We start from the raw sequence: 12710 nt of genomic DNA, 5'->3' as shown, positions 1-12710 counted from the left end.
TGGCAGCTCTTACCATGGCCCAGCTCTTGGAAGGAAGAGGAGGAGCAGGACCCGGGATCCCATGGTGAAGATGTGGGGGGGACCTATATGGTCTTTGTGCCCCGTGGGGCCCCAATAAATCTTAATCTGCCTCTGTAGAAGCAAACACAGTAGGAGGGTTGAAACAGACAGATTTTTTTTAACTGGCTTTTTCTTGGCCAGAATAGAATCATAGAATATTAGGGTTGGAAGGGACCTTAGGAGGGCATCTAGTCCAACCCCCTGTTCAAAGCAGGACCACCCCCAATTAAATCATCCCAGCCAGCGCTTTGTCAAGCCTGACCTTAAAAACCTCTAAAGATGGAGATGCCACCACCTCCCTAGGTAACCCATTCCAGTGCTTCACCACCCTCCTAGTGAAATAGTGTTTCCTAATATCCAGCTTAGACCTCCTCTACTGCAACTTGAGACCACTGCTCCTTGTTCTGTCATCTGCCATCACTGAGAACAGCCTAGCTCCATCCTCTTTGGAACCCCCTTTAGGTAGTTGAAGGCTGCTACCAGTTCCCCCCTTCCTCTTCTCTTCTGCAGATTAAATAAGCCCAGTTCCCTCAGCCTCTCCTCATAAATCATGTGCTCCAGCCCCTTAATCATTTTTGTTGCCCTCCACTGGACTCTCTCCAATTTGTCCATATATTTTCTCTAGTGGGGGGCCCAAAACTGGATGCAATACTCCATGCCGAATAGAGGGGAATAATCACTTCCCTCTATCTGCTGGCAGTGCTCCTACTAATTCAGCCCAACAAGCCATTAGCCTACTTGGCAACAAGGGCATACTGCTGATTTATATTCAGCTTCTTGTCCACTGTAATCCCCAGGTCCTTTTCTCCAGAACTGCTGTTTAGCCAGTCAGTCCCCAGCCTTTAGCAGTGCATGGAATTCTTCCATCCTAAGTGCGGGACTTCCCACTTTTCCTTGTTGAACCTCATCAGATTTCTTCTGGCCCAATCCTTCAATTTGTCTAGGTGACCCTGGAACCTATCCCTACCCTCCAGCGTATCTATTTTTCCCCCAGCTTAGTGTCATCTGCAAACTTGCTCAGGGTGCAATCCATCCCATCATGTTGAACAAAACCAGCCCCAGGACCGACCCCTGGAGTACTCCACTTGATACCAGCTGCCAAATATACATGAAGACATTGATCACTACCCATTGAGCCTGACGATCTAGCCGTCTTTCTATCCACCTTATAGTCCATTCATCTGATCCATACTTCTTTAACTTGCTAGCAAGAATACTGTGGGAGATCATATCAAAAGCTTTGCTAAAGTCAAAGTATATCACGTCCACTGCTTTCCCCATATCCACAGAGCCAGTTATCTCATCATAGAAGACAGTCAGGTTGGTCAGGCATGACTTGCCCTTGGTGAATCCATGTTGACTGTTCTTGATCACCTTCCTCTCCTCCAAGTGCTTCAAAATGGATTCCTTGAGGACCTGCTCCATGATTTTTCCAGCAACAGAGGTGAGGCTGACCAGTCTGTAGTTCGCCGGATTGTCCTTCTTCCCTTTTTTAAAGATGGGTACTATATTTGCCTTTTTCCAATCGTCTGGGACCTCGCCCAATCGCCACAAGTTTTCAAAGTTAATGGCCAATGACTCTGCAGTCACATCACCCACCTCCCTCAGCACTCTCAGATGCATTGCATCCGGCTCCATGGATCTGTGTATATCCAGCTTTTCTAAGTAGTCCTTAATCCGTTCTTTCACCACTGAGGGCTGTTCACCTCCTCCCCATACTGTGCTGCCCAGTGCAGCAGTCTGGGAGCTGACCTTGTCTGTGAAGACGAAGGCAAAAAAAAGCATTGAGTACTTCAGCTTTTTCCGCATCATCTGTCACTAGGTTGCCTCCCCACTTCAGTAAGGGTCCCACACTTTCCCTGACCTTCTTCTTGTTGCTAACATACTTGTAGAAACCCTTCTTGTTACCCTTCACATCCCTTGCTAGCTGCAACTCCAGTTGTGTTTTGGCCTTCCTGATGACATCCCTGCATGCTGACGCAATATTTTTATACTCCTCCCTAATCATCTGTCTAAGTTTCCACTTCTTGTAAGCTTCCTTTTTGTGTTTAAGCTCACAGAAGATTTCTCTGTTAAGCCAAGCTGGTCGTGGTTATTCCTGCCCCTTCCTCTTTTTTGAGGAGGCCCCAGACTCACTGGAACCAGTGTGGATTTCTGTGCAGAAGAATAATTTGGGGAACATACTGGTGGTGTGTGCTTTCTGTGCTGCAGAGTTCATCTCTGTGGAGGGGGCAGGAACCAGGGGCATGTTTCAGTAGCTCTGCCACTACATGGATCCATCAGTCAAAGCCTCCCCAGGAGGAGAGGCACAGGGGCGACAGTAGGGCTGCAGCAGCATTCATAGAGTGGTTCCTCATCCACTACTGGCCTGGACATAGGTGAAGATTCCTTCCCTACCACCTCCTGCTGGGAACCTCTGCAAGCATCCCAGCTGGCTCATATTATGCACTAATTTCCAGAGTTTGGCCCTATGTTTTTATAGTAAAAAACCAATTATGAATTTTCTCTCATTTTGTTTTTTTCTTAAATTCTTATTCTACTGGAGAAACAGGGAAATAGGGAAGATGACGGGAAAAAAAAGCAGGAAAGTGAGATTAAGATACACCATAAAAAGGGCAGGTCTGTTGAGCCAGATTGCCTTAGTAAAATTTTTGTTGTTCTCTTATTCTTGGTCAGGTCTGCAATGCTTGCAGCTAAATCAGCATCCTCTTCCCTAAGTCGAATGTGAAACAGTGATCTTTGTTTTGTTAGTGAGGATCTGATTTTCAGAGCTGCTGGGCACTCTCATCTTCCAGTGACTTGAGCTGAAGTTGCCAAGGATTTTGAAAATCAGGGCCTTAACATGAAAAGAAAATTGGGAGTTGGGGGGAAAGGGGTCTCGAATAATAGGAGGTTAGCATGCTTTGAAAAGGCCTGGTCCAGGTCTCTCCACCCCTAACCCAGCCTGCAGAGCAAACATTGCCAGGTGGCTTTAGAGGGGTACTCTCACAGTCCCTTTAAAAAGTGTAGATTTGTAGATCTGATTGGAATTCTCTTCATTGCTCTCTGGGCTTGGGTGGGAGAGTCTGGAGAACAGCGTAGCCTTGGGGGATGAAACCAAATTTCTCTTAACTGAGTTAGTTAACAGGAATTTAGAGAAAATAGGATTGTACTATAATGACTGTTTCTGATTAAATGCAAAAAAACTACATCTCCCAGGGTGTTGTCTGAAGTGTACAGTATATAAGTGTATAATACAGTGTACTAAGGTAAGAGGAGCTAGAAGGGCAATTAAGACTTTTATAAGTCTTTTTTAAATGGGATCTAGTAAATTCAAGGCTAAAGTTTTGAAAAATTGTATAATACGTAGAGAGGTTTTAAATCTACCATGTTCTTACTTGCAAATCCTTTGAGCTCCTTATGAAGCATCTCATTGGAAGAGAGGTTATTAAACACCTGACTTTTGTTTGAACACTACCAAAATCAGGAAAATGTGTTTAATGAACATTCTTCTTGTTCAAAGTGTTCAGTTTCAGTGTTCAGGTTCTGCACTGATATTGTTTCAAAACTGTTTTCTCAAGGCCCTCTAGCATATGGTGTTATGAAAAAGTTGTCAGACTGGTTCTAACACATCTCTTCCCAGCACTGATAAGCAAAAGTTCACTGAAGTAATTACAAATAAGATAAAAGCAGAATAAACCTGTAACTTTCTTAAAACTTTCAAGTGGAATTCAAACTCAATAATACTTTTTTTTAAAAAGAGTGCTGTTGAATTATTAAGCTTAAGCACTCTTTTTTTTTTTAAGTTGTTAGAAAACTATAGGGATGTTTCATGCACTGTTCTGCAGAAAGAGGGTATGTCACATCCTGTTAGAGTGTCTGCTTTTAAACCTGTTTTGTGAGTACTCCACTGAATCTACAACTGCAAGCAACTTTGAAACTGCACTAAGTGCATTTCAAAAAGAAAATGGAACATTATTGTATTTTGGTTGCTAAAGGTGAGACACTCAACAAATAACATGGTTTTCTTAATCTTGTTAACGATTTAATCTTGAAACTACTCTGTTTAACAATGCCATCATTTAAATAGTAATAGGCTTTGAGGTCCCTATTCACTGTGGTGGGGGATCATACCTCTGCTGCTATTGTTTCATCCTGTTTACAGAGAAGTTTCTGCAATTCAGTTTGGTAAGAACAAGGCATTGAGAATATAAAACTTCAAATGGGGTGTGGCTAAACCTTTAAACTTTTCTTAATAAGGCCCAATTCAACAGCCCCCAGAAACTAAGCAATGTACCTTGGTAGGGTGCATTGTAATTTCCCTGGGCTGCACAGACAAACTAAGTTATAAACTATGAACTATGTTGTAAATGAGGGTCTTATAAGAACCTGTCTACATTTGTGTTGACACTGTTAACAAGAACGACTTTACAAAACTGTACAGATCAGTCTATTAGTACAGTTTGGCAAAGCAGTTTTTATAACACTTTTCATTTTTGTCCACAATGGCCAGGGAGACCAGGTTGGCACTCTGCTAGCAGGAACATTTTTAAACTGTTCTCTTTCACACTGCCTCAGTACAAAGGGAGACAGGGCCTAACACTACCTGACAGGACCTCCAAAACAATGAAAGCAGAACCACTGATTACCCACAGTTCTGATTTTCCACAGGTGGATTCAGGTCTCAGAACTGAAGCTGTGACTCATGTGCAGTCCATTCTATATTCCCTGTTGGCCTGTTTCTCTACTAACCAGCCTCTCACTGCTAGGCTAACTCCACTTGGGAAAGTTGATCATACAGTCTCCTCTGAGGCCACAGTCAAATATCAATCATGCCATAGATTTTTGGCCTAATTCTCCATTACATCTAAACTGTGCTTGGTGCAGGTACGTTTTAAGACATCTTTGTTCCTCCTCACATTATTGGCCCTAGTGGGGGCCTGCCTAGCCCTCAGCAAAAATTAGAGCAACCTCAAGGTCACTGTAAATTGAGTGGCTGTAATGGCCTTCTAGAAGCCATTGCAGCAGCCAAGAACAGCTCGAGAGCAGCAGCTCCCTGGCCATTCCTCCCTCTCTGACCCACAGTCAGCATATGCTTGACACAGTATTATCCCCAGCATAAAGAGATTCCCTGATGGCTGGCTGAACAAATTTGACATACCTGTTACTCTGCCGGAGAGACATACAGAGGTCCCAATGTAGCAGAGACTCAGGCCCCGTGTGTCAACAGCTGTACTAACTAAGTGAAGGAATTGCCACAAAACCAAGTGCCTCTCGGTTGCAATATGCTTAGTCTTCACAGGTCTGAGTCACTTAGTTCCTTCCAAACGCATGTGGTAAACAATACGTAAATAACATATGGTAACACACTGAGGGTCTGCCACAGCACTAGGAAAATGATAGATTAAAATCCTGGCATCTGGATTCATGAGTGTGAATCCCAGCAGGCTCCTGCCAAAGTTAGTGAGACTACATGGGTGCAGAGATCCAGACTCGTGGAACCCACTGAAAGATCAGGCCCACTGACAGCCCTGTATTTCTGAAGGACTGTCAGTAGATTTCACAAAACCAAGTAACATTCACCAGTGTTTGTCCACAAAAATAAACATACAAAACCCAAAGCACTTATTTATCTTAAAGCTGTAGGGAAAGATTGTCTACATCTTTTCTATTTACAGAGACAATGGACTAAATTCATCCCTGATGTAGCTCTGAGCATTTAAACATGCAGTTAGTTTGGATTATAAAAGAAAGAAAACTGATCAGTGTTAGAGTTTATCTGTTTTATTTTACAAGTTACTTGCTTTTTTATGTGATTCTTTTTATTCTTAAATTTCACTTTTAATAACAACTGACTACCTGAAATGTACAAGCATAATTATCTCACACAAAAAAGTGAAACACTATGATTCATCATCTGTGTCCTTGAATCAAAGGGCATGACTGGATTTAAAAACTGAGAAACAAGACTAGCTTCCAGAGAAGAGAGAAGCTAGGTTGCAGCATTACCCATTGGATGCAATATCCAAAGGGGCACCAATCTGAAGCAACAGGATTAGCTGAAAACTCTAGTCCGTTCACTTTTATTTCTTAACAAATATACACATCTTTCTATGTCCTGCTATGAGACATATCAGTGCTTACTACATAGCTCTAACTTGAAATACTTGCATACTTCCAAGTGAATCATTGGGCCTGATAAAACTCATGTACAGTGAGAGCAGAATCAGGCCCCAGGAGCTTGTAAAGTACACTGGACTTTTTTTCAAACATAGGTGTTTTAAAAAGAAATCAGCAATAAAACCAAGAAGAAAACTGATCTGTTGTAGTATGTGTCTTCTCTGTTTTCTGCCTCTTGGCTCTCAATCCTTACTCTGAAAAGCAAGGCCCTGCCTGGTGAATAAAGGCACTATAGGGGAAAGATGGAAACCAGACTAAACGAGCTGGGGGGAATTGGGAGGAATGCTCCATGACTGGGCCTAATGTTGAATATTTGTTAGCTGTTCTTTTGGCTTTGTTTTCAACTTCCAAAGTGTTTAGCTTGACATTGTCACAATAAACAGCAGAGCTGCATGTAATCTGTCTGGTAAAATGAGAAGCTATTTATGAGCAGTGAACACTAGAAATGGATTATATGAAAACAAACAGTACAAATTTTATTCTTCAAAAATCTGCAACATTAAAAAAATACAACTTTTTAAATTAAAGGAAAATTGCAAATAGCCTCCTACTGTAATGTTCTAAGTGACAGCAGGGAGAACAGGCTGCTCAGTATCTCAGGGGTTAAAGCCCTAGCCAATCAAAAAGACAGATTATTTCCACAGATATTTTATAATTAGCTTATGATATCCAGGGGATGGATACTATGGGTTTCAATAGAGCAGCAAATACAAATCATGCATTAAACCCTAACACATTCTGAGGTTTGGCGGAACATTTTATAGATGTTTCTCTATGTGCTTGCACTAGAACTGCCTATACAGTTTCAGTTTCCTCATCCACCATTAGCAAGGTTCACCTATGATATTTACTGCATCATTGCATCCAAGCCAAACTTGGTTACTGAGGCAACTAAGTTTTTCTTCTCAAAGGGTCACAAGGAAACACATCCTTCAGGATCCCCTGGTAACCGTCAGCCAGTATGGCTGGGGAACATCAACAGTGAAATGCCTGCTTTCCATCGCTAAGGCAGCGCCGCCTATGTCTGCAACGAGGGGTGGGGGGGTAGAGTCTAGTTACATTCCTGACCCACTTTCACATCCCCTCCCTCCTCCTCCTCCTTCATCTCCTCCTCCCTCTGTAAGAGCATAGCAGCAGCCAGTAAGGGCAGCAGGAACCTCCATTTAGCAAGACTCAGACACCCTCAACTACCAGGCAGTTTGCTTTCTCCTAGCAAGCAACAGAAGTGCTGCAAGGTTCTTTATTTGTAGCACTGAAGCAAATGCACACCATTACCACAAGTGACCTTAGAGAGGGCATATTCTTCCCCTTACTTCATTCCTTACACACATAGCCCACCCTCTCTCTTCTCTTCAGCTGCCCCCCCACACCCCATATTTGGCTAGCCCCTTTCTCCCTAGGCCCCACACTATTGGTGGCTATACTCCTTCCTACCTCTATTCTTAATGGGAGTCCTCTTTCCTCTCCCCACCACCCACATACACTCTTTTTATGTGACTCCCCATGTTTAAAATAGTTTATGGGTCTGCCACCCATTTCTCTTTCACCACCCAGCCACCCACCCACCCAGCCACACTCTTTATGGGGCTGCTCCATCTCTCATCCACTCTTGTCCTTCTGGGGCTTGCCCCCTTCCCCCAACCCTTGTGAAGCCAGGCATTGCAACACCTCCTCCCACCTGTGGTACAGGGGAATTGAGATGATTAAGAGGGACGCACTGACAGGTTTTGCAGCCCCAGGAATCTGCATCCTTAATGCTGCCCACTGTACCCTGCTTGGTTACTTTGCAAAGTGCATCTCCATTTCCTGCAGCCCCATGACAGGGCTTAAACACTCACATCAGGCAAGAGCTGAAGATTAGCCCCAACGGACACATACACCCCTGGCAGGACAAACTGCTCTCCTGTGTTTATCCTGACCCTGACCATGCTGTGTACCAGGCTGGGGCCTTGCTTAGGGCCTGGCAGAGACGCTGCTGTTGCAAGAGCGTAATCAGCCCCAATCCCAGCTCCTGCCTGCACTTGCTGTGGGTGGGGGGAACGGGGCAGGCTAGTAGGGAGAAGAGAAAAGCGAAAATGCTGCAAAATAAATGGGCAATAATATGCCCTGTAAAGTCTGGTACAGTCCCTCTACCCCCATGTGGCTCACAGGTAGTCATTTTCTCTATGAAGAAGCACCCCCTCTTCCCCATAGGCGGTATGTGCAAACCTCTCCCTCACTTTCACGGGCCACGTGTACAAACTCCCCTCCCCCATGAGCCATATATGCAATTCCCCCCACCCCCTGTGGGTCATGTGCACCCCCCCTCCGTGGGCCACATATGCATCCTCCATCTCCTGTGGGCTACGTGTACACTCCCACCTTCTGGGTCCTGCGTGCATCGCCCCACCTCTCACGAGCCATATCATTGCATCACCCGCTCCCCCCTCCCCAGGAGTCCCCACTGGCCCTGTCTGCACCCCAACCGGGCTGCATGGAGCCCTGCTCCCAGCAGCAAGCGTCCCCTTCCTTGTCCCTCATTAGTTCCCCTGCACTAGTGCTGCTGATGGGTTACTCGCCCCACCCGGCCGCCTTGCTCCCCAGCGTCCCGCAGAGCTTGCGCGGAGCAGCCAGACCTGCCTGGTGCCTGAGCCGCGTGGCCCGGCAGCTGCTGTGGCTCGGAAGCTCGGCTCGCGCTTTCCCTCCCCGGGGGAATCCCGGCGGCGGGCGCAGCAGCAGGAGGGTTTCCCAGCGAGCCGCTGCAGTGTGCGCTGCGGGTGAGAGAGGGGCTGGGTGCAGTTGCTGCTCAGTGAGCTTTACCCCGGGAGAGGCGTGCGGGGCAATGGCTGGAGCCGGAACGCTGGTCCCAGCTCTGCCACAGGCTCCCCGGCTGGCCTTGGCCGCGGCACTCAGTGACACACCTGCCTGGCCACATCCAGGTTTACATTTCAGTGTTTGTTTTTACAAAAAGTTGAGTTTTTTCTTACGGAAAATTTCGATAGAAACCCTTTTTTTCCTTCACATTAACCTCATTTTCCAAGCTGCTCTGCTTCTTATTTTTGCTTTATTCTCCTCAAGGGACAGACATCTGGCTCTCAGGTATCAGACAGCGCAACATCTGGTTTAAGCAAGTGCCTTTCCCATTAACTTTTCTCCAAGTTAAATGGTTGCACTTTCAGTTTCACTAGGGACCAAGGCCTTTTTCCTCAGCTTTACTGTCACATTAGAGTGTCCTCTGGGAAAGTAACGCAGGCGAGTCTCATCTTACGCTGGGGTTACGTTCTGCTGTCAGTGCGTAAAGTGAAAATCGCGTATAGTCAAAATTACATTGAGTGTAATGGCAGGCAGAATCACCCGCACTACAGGTATAGTATTTAAATTATTATTATTATTATTTTGTTTTTGCCGACCACACAAAGCTGAATTCGTGCATGTTAAATGCACGTAAGATGAGACTCGCCTGTACTGTGTTTCTTACCTCACTGGTTGTGTAAGCTCTCATCCTGTAACACAGGCTGAATAACACCTGACGTTGAAATTCCACTGATAAAAATTTTACTCACCAAAGTTTATTTGGTGCTCCTGGTCCAATTGCCAGTGAACTGCTGTCTACCTCTCAGTATGTGATATTGGCTGCACTAAGGAAATTTTACAAACATTTCTCTCACTAAGGAGGTTGCACAAAAGTGTCTGTTCTGATGCATGTGTGTTAGCACCTTTAGGAGTTCAAGTTTAGAGGGAAGCCACACCATGTCATCTAAAGCAGGGTTAGATTTCACCCTGCAAGATTCACTTCAGAAAGGAAAACAAAACAAACAATAATAAAAAACAACAACAACCCTACCTGGTCCAATAGCTATGGAATATTGGTACTTCAAGGAATATCACTACCTTCACCCTGATTCAGAAGTTGTAGTGGAAACGGGGAAAGCACTTGAATGCAGGCCTTATACATTTTCCTCATCCTATAGTTAATGCTGAGAAGAAACGTCCGTACTAAAATATTGGCTGAAATTTGACATGCTTATTCTCGGACCAAAAGTGACATTTTTATAGAAAGTGATACCAAAATTGGCCATTCATTTCTGAGTAAGGAAAAGTCATGCATTAATAAAAATTGTTCAGATTAATTTTGCACTTGGATAATTTAAACCCAACTTTGTTTTCAAATTTGAACTTGATATATTCTTAGGCTCTGTTCCTGTAAACACTTATGCACATGTGTAAAGTTATGCACATACTTAAGTCTTTGCAGGATTGGGGCCTTAGTCTTTAATGAGAGAAACAACCTTTGCTGAACTTAAAAAACAGTCAAGTAATAGATAAATTAATAATGCCTGAAAATAACATGAAACATATACAACATTTACTTTTTATTACCTGTGTAAGAGCAAATCAAATCCAGTTGTCCATATATATATGAATGTGTGTATAACAGGATTTCTACACATTGAAATGAACACAGCTGTATTTTTAACAAATGAGACATTGAAATAAATGGGCCTGATTCTCAATGACACTAAGAACATTTTACACTGCTGTAGTGTAAAAGGACCTTGAAGCATATGTAAATATAATTTATTCCAGCTTTACACAGCCAGGGGGGCAAATCCTGAGCTGTTGTAAATTGTGCATTGAGTTCCCCAGTTGAGTGCATTGAGTCCCTGCCCTCCCAGTGTGGTGTAAAGTGGTCTTAGTTTAAATGAGAATTAGGCCCAAATGTCTTTCTTTGACCTGATTCTGATCTCATTTATACCAATTTTACTCTGGATTATATTTATATAAAACTGGTGTCAGTGAGATCAGACTCAGACCCTTAATTTATTTATTTCAGTGTGAGATCATGTCAGAAAAAATGTCTGTGCAATCACTTTTTATTTAAAAAAGAGAATTAAACACATACCAATAGATAATTCAGCATTACAATTAATAATTTACACACGCAACTGTCTGGAAATTCAAACTTATATTTCCCATAGCAGCCACGGCTCTGACCCCTTGTCCATTTTGCTGTAACATACATGGTGTTAAATTTAATATCTAAATTATGTACAATATGATCAAGTTATAGTTGCTGTGGGATCCATTATTTTGAATTTCCTTAGTTTTGTGCATTTACATTTTCAGCCACAAAGCTTCAGTCCTGCAAAGACTTACGTACTTATTTAACTTTACACTCCAGGAGTCAGTGGCACTATAACAGTATGCAGAGATGAGCATGCTTGTGAGTCTCTGCAGGATCAGGGCCTAAACAAAGACTGCATTAATAAAATTTTTTCTCTTTAGTAACTTTTTGAAAAATAGATGAATATGTCAGTCCCTCCTAGATGCATTGTGACCATGGCACAAGCTCATCTTTTGTTCTAAATGGCATCAAGTGCAATTCTCAGCCATAGATTGAAGTAGAAACAGGTACAAAAAATTAGCAAAGAAGGGGAGATACACACTGTCAAGGAAATAAAAAGTGTGGAAAGACTACAGTGATGGTTGCAAAAATTCACTCACTTCAGTGTCTAATATAATATTTTTTACTGAGGTAACCATAATCTATAGGTGGCTTATAAACTATGATTTTTAGTAGGCCACTAAATTACAATGCTACAAATAATATTTAGATTTGTAAATGTATAAAAACCTGATTGTGACAAGTGTGAAAAAGCCTGTTTTAATGTATTGTTATTGATAAACAAGGTGTGCCTGTTTAATAAATTGTTAGTAAGCCTGCAATAAAATGCCATAATAAGGCAAAGTATTTCCAAGGGGAGCTGTAGCATGTTGCATGGATTCATTAGATAAAGAATTACATTGCAGTAGTCCAGAGTTAAGGTTTATAAACTGAACTATTTATTTTAGAAGTTCATACAGTGGTTTCCGAGGGGAAAGAAAACACTAGGGGCTTGTCTACTTTAGAAAGTTGTACCATTTTAAATAGACAGATATAGTTAAAACAATACAATCCCCTGAGTATGGACATAGTTACATGTAGTCATAAAGGTGCTTTAAACCAGCCTATTTTTATACTAGAAGGGGAATAATATGTTCATGATAAATTTATGAATGGGATTATATGATGCAGTTGTTTGCAGGGGACTAGACTTGATGATTTAGGAGGCCCCTTCCTTCCAGTCCTATGCCCCTAAACAGAATAGTTACATCAATAAAACATTTAAGCATAGACTAGGCTCAAGGAGGCTAAAAATGGCTTGATTTTCAGACGTGCGGAACAACCCCGGCTCCCATTGATGTCCATAGGAGCAGTGGGCATTCTACACCCTCTGAAAATCTGGCTACTACTTAAATGCCTGGATTTGGTGCCTAATCTGGATGTAGGTATGGATTTAAATACTTGACTCCAGGCAACCAAATTTGACTTTCAAGTATCAGGAAACTAGCTTTCTATCCCAATATGTGGGGGCAGGGGAAAGGGATTTTACAGAAATGCCTGTCTTCTCTCCATACCAGACCTTTTTGTTATTCTGACATTTTATTTAGAATAATTTATGAATGTAGAC

This window comes from Gopherus flavomarginatus, chromosome 2 (assembly GCF_025201925.1).
Source record: "Gopherus flavomarginatus isolate rGopFla2 chromosome 2, rGopFla2.mat.asm, whole genome shotgun sequence".
In the NCBI taxonomy this organism is placed as follows: domain Eukaryota; kingdom Metazoa; phylum Chordata; order Testudines; family Testudinidae; genus Gopherus; species Gopherus flavomarginatus.
Note: the sequence above shows the minus strand (reverse complement) of the source record.